This window comes from Grammomys surdaster, unplaced genomic scaffold (genome assembly GCF_004785775.1).
Source record: "Grammomys surdaster isolate TR1022 unplaced genomic scaffold, NIH_TR_1.0 273, whole genome shotgun sequence".
NCBI classification, from domain to species: Eukaryota; Metazoa; Chordata; class Mammalia; order Rodentia; family Muridae; genus Grammomys; species Grammomys surdaster.
The window spans coordinates 3460525-3468043 of record NW_021604714.1 but is presented as its reverse complement, the minus strand read 5'-3'; the positions used below and the strand labels follow the sequence as shown (position 1 = coordinate 3468043).

The 7519-nt window shown below is 48.8% G+C and overlaps 1 protein-coding gene across 1 annotated transcript in view; it reads left to right on the top strand.

The window, feature by feature from the left end:
* The window catches only part of Hk1 (hexokinase 1), a 71519-nt gene that overhangs the window by 4435 nt on the left and 59565 nt on the right, over positions 1–7519 (top strand). The gene's annotated exons all lie outside the window — the stretch shown is intronic.

The following is a 7519-nucleotide window of genomic DNA, read 5'->3' as shown; positions in this document are numbered from 1 at the left end:
GAGAGAGAGAGAGAGAGAGAGAGAGAGAGAGAGAAGAGCAAATTATGTTGCATGCAAAGCTAGCACTTCACTGGTGAGTGTTCTGTCATATTTTTTGTCCCTCTACCTTAAGCATCCAGTTTCTCCCCTAGAGCAGAGACCCATCATTCATGGGAAGAAGGGTCATGAGAGAACCTTGTGAGGAGTAGACCAGGCAAGCAGCTGGCAGTGAGGGGCCTCCTCATCTGACCACGCCTCGTGGTGCCGCCTCCCACACTCCTGCTGTTCTGGGGGAAGTCATGGACAGCCTTCTCCTTGAAAGACTGGGCCTGCGTGTGTGTCTGTCTGCACCCAGGGTTTCCTGGCTGGTGGAGTTAGTCTCTGGAGCCAGCTCTGTGTACATCTGAGGAGGAACTGAGAGGCAGCCATTCCCAAACAACCGCCATTTGCTCCCTGACTCCAGGACCGGGGCTGCGTAAACCAAGCTCTAGGGGTGAACCTAAGGAAGGGTGGACATTGGTCTGGTTAGGGAAGGGAAGACAAGTGCCCACCATCTTCCAGGTTAATGAACCACACCAGTGGGACCCGAGGACACTACCAACTGTGTTACATTCATCATATCTGACTATTTCATAGTGTGTGTATGTGTGTGTGTGTGTAGTTTTTACTTTTACCAGCAGGTAGATTTTTTTATTTCTAGAAAAGAAGCTTGTTAACAGCTTTGAAAGGTAGAGTCCACTGGACAGCAGCCATTCTGTGCTTGGGTTCCTTGTTTTAATAGTTTCTCAGCTCCGAGCATCCTGAAATACCTCGTATCATTCGAGATGTCACTTAAATACAACTGAGAGGCCACGTCACGGATGTTTCAAACGTAAATGTGTTTTGTGTATATATGCATTCGTTAGTTCTTTTGGAAACCTCAGGAGAGATCCGTGGCTGTGACTCAGAAGTAGAGCCTTTTCCTGGCCTGTGCCAGAGCCTCCCTTCAATTCCCCATCACTGCCAAGCTACAGACAAATCGGTTAGCCAGGCTGTGGGGGGAGGAGTTGTGACTGTGCTTCTAGGCCACTCCCTCCTTTGGGCAGTCCTATGCGCCGAAGGAGGAGGGGCTTTTTTTTTCTTTTTTTTCTTTTTTTTTCTTTTTTGGTTTTCTGAGACAGGGCTTCCGTGTAGCTCTGGCTGTCCTGGAACTCACTCTGTAGACCAGGCTAGCCTCGAACTCAGAAATCCGCCAGCCTCTGCCTCCCAAGTGCTGGGATTAAAGGCGTGGGCCACCACCGCCTGGCATGGAGGAGGGGCTTTTAATCCCTATTCAGAAACCACCCTACTGGGTCGCTGTAAGTTTATGAATGGAACCCAGAAAGCTTTCTCCTCTTTTAGGAGAAAAACTCAATGTTGTCAATTTTGATGGCTTATCTTGGAACCTATATCTTAACTCCCTGCCCTCTCGTATAATAAATGTAAATCATTCTTATTAGGAAATATTCGAGGCACATAAACCCAGTTGGCTCGTTCTTTCCTGTTCTTGAGATACTATCTGCTGACATATATATATATATATATATATTCTTTTTAAAAATTGTTTTTATTTTATGCATATGAGTGTTTCTGCCTGCATACAGGTATGCACACTGTATGCGTGCTTGGTGCCTGAAGAGGGTCAGAAGAGGGTGTCAGATCGCACTGGCATTGGAGTTACAAATGGTTATGAGCCACCATGAGCATGCTGGGAACTGAACTTGTACAGCAAGTGCTCTTAACCATATATCCGTCTCTTCAGACTTCCTGGTTTTTCATTTTATTTTATGGGTAGGTTGTGCCTGCGTGTGCGCATGTGCGTTAGATCTTCCTTGGCGCTGAAGTTAGAGTTGGTTATGAGGTCCAGTTGCAGGTCTCTTGTGGGTGCTGGACCAAACCCGTGTCTTTTGGAAGAGCAGCAAGCCCTCTTAGTGACTGAGCCACCTCTCCAGCTCTGCTGTCCAGAACGTGATATTTCCGTAGATGCTTTTACACTTGTACCGTATATACCTATAAACAGCATCTAGTACCGTAAGTGCAGTCACGCCTCCTGAACTCAAGCAGTACTTGAGCCTTTGATTTGTGTGGGTTTAAATGTTTCTAAGTGGCGTTCTGCTGTGTGTACCCTGCCGAATTCTTTTCTGCGGCTCCACATTCTGTTTGGGGGGAACTTTTTTTTACGTTACTGTACGGACTTTATTCATTTAAACGGCTCTGTGCTCTGACAGTGCATGCTTCTCTGGAGCCAGTCCAGCCACTCTTTTGACAGCTGCTTGTGTGTCTCATTTTTTCAGATAACGGTGTCTGAGCTTCTCTCAGCTCCTTAAGCTCCAGAGCCCGCTTCTGTAGACTCTGAGGTGTCTTGTCACCTCCACGTTGCCGAATTGTTGGCCCTGATGGTCGTGCTTTATCATATCCCATCAGAATGTGGGCATTCACTGGTCATGCCAACTTTGGTATCGTCAAACGTTTACGGATAATTTAGTTTAGTTTTGTTTTGATGTGACATTTAATTGTTTTATTTGTTTGTGTTTGTGTACCACAACTGTGTGTGGGTCAGGTTACCTTAGTAACTTCTCTCCATCCACCACGAGCGTTTGGGAAGGGAACTCAGGTTGGCAGGTTCGTGTGGTAAGCACTTTTAGCTATGGAGCCATCTCTAGGTCATTAATCCTTTACATATTTGTGGTAGACCATGTCAAGTGGTTTCCATTCCCGGCTCTAGGAGAAATGAGCTCGTGTCTTAATTTACCTTATCAAGTGGCTTCAGTTGGTCACAGCCTCGGTAAGTGAACTTGACAACTCCAGGTGTGATTTATGTGCAACTCCCCCATCTGCTGAAGCTGAGCCTTCTGTATGGTCTGGGTGGCAGCAGAGCTCTCCCCTCCCGTGGATCAGCCCGTGGTAGAGTAGGCTTATCTGTCTCCTACACGTGCCCAGCCCTCTTCGGACAGAACTCAAGCCAACAGCCTGTCTCTGGCTATCTTCCGTAAAAGGAGAGGGTGGATGTTCCCTGTGCTTCAGGGAAAACCGAACAGTGAATCTTGAAGCCCAGCCTTTTGCAAACAGTAACTGAGCATGCCCAGTGAAGGCAGGGAAAAAAAAAAATCAGCGCAGGCTCAGTGCAGTCCATGCTGATTCTTGTGGTTTTTTTTGTTTTGTTTTGTTTTGTTTTTTGTTTTTTTGTTTTGGTTTTTTGAGACAGAGTTTCTCTGTATAGCCCTGGCTGTCCTGGAACTCACTCTGTAGACCAGGCTGGCCTTGAACTCAGAAATTCACCTGCCTCTGCCTCCCAAATGCTAGGATTAAAGGCGTGCGCCACCACCGCCCGGCCGTCCATGCTGATTCTTGGCTCCAGAATCTAAAACCTGCAGGGAAACTCCCTCTGAGATGGGGGCAGCCGTGGGGTAGGGCGTGGCTGAGTCACGCTGTGCCTGCTACACGCTGTCTTTTTTTCTTTGATTTTGATTTTGATTTTTTGGCATGCGCGTGTGCACATTTGCATGCATGCGGATACTTGGGTGTACCTGTGTGCGTGGAGGCCAGAAGCTGTGTCATGCATAGCTGCTCTCTCTTATTTTTTTGAGACAAGGTCTCTCACTGGACCTGGAGCTCACCCATACGGTGGTCTGGCTGGATCCAGCTGTCACTGCTCCCCCAGTGTTGGAGTTACAGACGGTGCGCTGCCGTGCTCAGCTCTGATGTGGGAGTTGGGGATCCAACTCAGGCCCTCATGCTTGTCCACTCAGGGAGCCATTTTTCAGCCTTGATTCTTCTATGTAACTCTAGTTAGCCGGGAAGTCATTATGTAGGTCAGCCTGGCCTCGAACTCATAATCCTCCTTGCTCAACCTCCCAAGTGCTGGGATTATAGGTTTACCCCTCCGCTGCCCCCATCTCAGATGGAGTTTCCCTGCAGGTTTTAGATTCTGGAGCCAAGAGTCAGTATGGACTGCACTGAGCCTGCGCTGACTTTTTTTTTTTTCCTTCCCTTACTGGGCATGCTCAGTTACTGTTTGCAAAGGGCTGGGCTTCAATCCCAAATTCTGGGATTATAGATTTGCTTCTTAGCTTCATAGAAGGCATCGGGTAGCATTAACTGGGATTTTGATAACCCATTGCCCCTGCCGGTTTTTCCTGTCCTTTTGCCAGTTGATTGGCATCTGAGATTGATTCCCTTTTGGCTGTCACTTGATGAACGACACAGTGAACATTCGTGCACATATTTTTCTCATGGACGTTTTCGTCTGTGTGTCTCTTGTCTGTATGCGAGGGAATAGCGATTTTTTTGTGAGACCCTGGAAGGAGGACACCTTCCTGTAAAAATGAGGAAACTGAGGACCCCCCTCCAAGTGGTGAAGCCTTGTTAAGGGCAGGCGTGTCACTAGCAACAGATCCCCGGACTCAGAATTATACCCAGTGCTTTCCTGCTGCAGTTTAGGGAAACAGATCCAAAGGAAGAAAGGAAGGATGGGAGAGGCAGGAATGGCTTGGGGCCACCCAGGCTCACTCCTCCCCAGAACCAGCTCCACTCTGTACCCCATGCACTCCATGCTTGTGATCTGGTCTCTCTCTGTCTCTCTGTCTCTGTGTTTCTCTGTGTTTCTCTGTGTTTCTCTCTCTCTCTGTCTCTCTGTCTCTCTGTCTCTCTCTCTCTCTCTCTCTCTCTCTCACACACACACACACACACACACAAATGGAAGGATGCCTTCCATTTGGAAAGGAAACTGATCCCGTAAGTTCATGGACATGGATGTGTCCCATTGGCCACTGATGATCTCTGCCTGACCTAAGCCACCGTTGACTCTGTTACTTGTTTGACACAAGCAGACTGTCTTTAGAAGCATTGATTGCCCCAGACCTCGGTTCTCTCACAGTCCCTGGCACCTGCCAGGACCCATTCCAGATGTACGGGGTGAATGGAATTGGAAGACCCAGGCCTCCATTATAATTAAGACACACCTCCCCCTTGGCAAGATGTTTTGTTCCACTTTTGGAATGCTTGGTTAAACGAGATGCTTTGTTTTGTCAAGTCCTTCCAGTGAGCTTAAAAAGTTTCTTTCTGCATTTTACATCGGGTGCAAAGGGGGTCCTAGAAGTAGAGCCAGTGTGATCTTGGTGGGCTGGTGTCAGGATCTCAGGCATCTCTGACACCATGGGAGGCTCTCTGGAGCTGGACCAGAACTTTGGTCCAGGACTTCAGGCTCCCAGGGCCCCTGATGGGGCTCAGGGCAAAATATGGGCTGAAAATAGGAAGGATTTTTTTCTGGCATTCCATTAAAGGAAGAAACCCCCCACCTCTACCATGCCCCTTCCCCCATTCCACCCCCTCCCCGAACTCAGATAAATAGAAGAGTCTGAGCAAACAGACCTGTGGTTGTTCCCTAGTTTAGTTGTTCCCTAGTTTATTATGTTGTGTCTTGCCATGTAGGCCTGGCCTGCATGCTGGGATGGCAGGCCTGAGCCACAGTATCCAGCTCAAAAGTTCCCGAGTGATGAGTCTTTAGAAACAAGGACATAGATATATCAGCCCACCCTGATCTTCACAGCTTGCACGGTGGCACTTAATGACCCTATTGTGCGTGGGGAAAACTGCAGGCCTCACACCGGGAAATTGTCTCAGCTCCTAGGGCAAACAGCAATAAACTCAGGATCAGGATAATACCCTGAGGTCAGGCTCAAGGTCTCCCGCTGCCGACAGTGACCTTGGCACCTATGAACAAGTCTTGTTGGGGACAGTGGTCAAGACCTTGCCCAGGAAGAGAGCAAAACTGTCAACATTAAACCAACTAAAAATACAGGAGGCTCTGTGCCCTCCGGGAAAGACAGCTGTCCCTGGAATGCGGTGGGGCAGGAACAGCAGGCTCATTCCTTACTTCCTGTGGCTACCTGGGGAGAGAACCAGCCTCCAGCCGCCCAGTCTCCAGTGTCTTAGGTGCCTAAGACAAAGACCTGAGGGGAGAATACTCTCAGTATACTACAGCTCAGGGAGGTGGTGAGGCCAGAAACTGAAAAGCCCCAAGTCAGCCCTTGGGGGACCAAGTCACTCCCTGTCTTCATCTGTAATGACACTTGCAGACACAGAGACACCTCAGAGTGTAGGCATTTAAGATGCATATCACAGCTTTTATCTGAACATTTGTCTGGGGAACATGGACATTGACTAGGACCGTGGGCTCTCACTGGATTAGAAACCAAGGCAGATGTTGCCCAGGATCCTGGTTTGGGGACCTGAGCTCTGATAAGCCATAGACCCTCACCTGGTTGCTTAAAGTTCCCGGGGTAGGGCTGCCGGGTGTGTGTTCTGGGTGAGCAACAGTAACCCCACCTGGTATTTGTGTCATCTCTAAGTTTTCCAAGCCAGCCCACAGTTGTTCTCAAATGTGGTTAGTGGATAGATAACAAGGCAGGAATCATTGACCTCATGTGGACCGAGAGGGAAACCGAGCCTCAGAGAACTTGATAGCTTTCTAACAGCGCTGTCAGCCTGGGCTTTCCTATCCAATCCCAGGCTATCCTGAGCAGCCCCGGGGCAAGACCTTCTCTTAGAAAGCTAAGCCCCCCAAACAAGCAACGATGGGGCTGGAGAGATGGATGTTATTCTTTCAGAGGACCGGAATTTAGTTCCCAGCCCCATGCCAGGGTGCTCACAAACGCCTGTAACTCCAGCCCCAGGGTGTCTGGTGCCCTCTTCTGGACTCATCCACTCTAACACAGGTCTAAAAGCAAGTAAGAATCAGTGGTGTGGGAGATGCTACCCAAGCAGGGGAAACTGAGTTTGGGTTCCCAGAACCCACATAAAAGCCAGGTCCAGGGGCTAGAAGAGATAGCTAGATGGCTTAGTGGCAGAGGCACCTGATGCTCTTGCAGAGGACACGAGTTTGGTTCCCAGAACCACCACGGTGGTTTACAAACATCTGTTAGAGCAGTGGTTCTCAACCTGTGGGTCGTGACCCCTTGGGTGGGGTCTTCCGACCCTTTTGCAGGGGTTGAGTATCAGCTATCCTGTATATCAGATGCTTCCATTAAGATTCGCAACAGTAGTGTAATTGCACTTAATGAAGTAGCAACAAAAATAATTTTATGGTTGGGGCAGGTGTCACCACAGCAAGAGGAACTGTGTTAAAGGGTCACAGCATCAGAAGGGCTGAGAACCGCTGCCCTACAGGATCTGACACCTCTACCTTCTGTGAGCATGAGGCATGTCCACGGTCCATACAACAACCAGCCTAGCTGAACTAGTGAGCTCCAGGTTCAGCCTGAGACTCTGTCTAAAAAATAAAAAATAAAAAGCCAGATGTGGCGGCCTTTGTGTCTAACCCCCAGCTGGCAGAAGCAAGAGGATCTCTGAGCCTTGTCTACAGAGTGAGTTCCAGCACAGCCAGGGCCACTCAAAGAAACCCTCACCCCCCACCCCCCAAAAAAAAAAGACAACCAAACACCACCACCAAAAATTAAAAATAAGAGGTAGAAAGATGGAGACCTGACATCAGCCTCTGACTTCCACATGTATACACATGTAT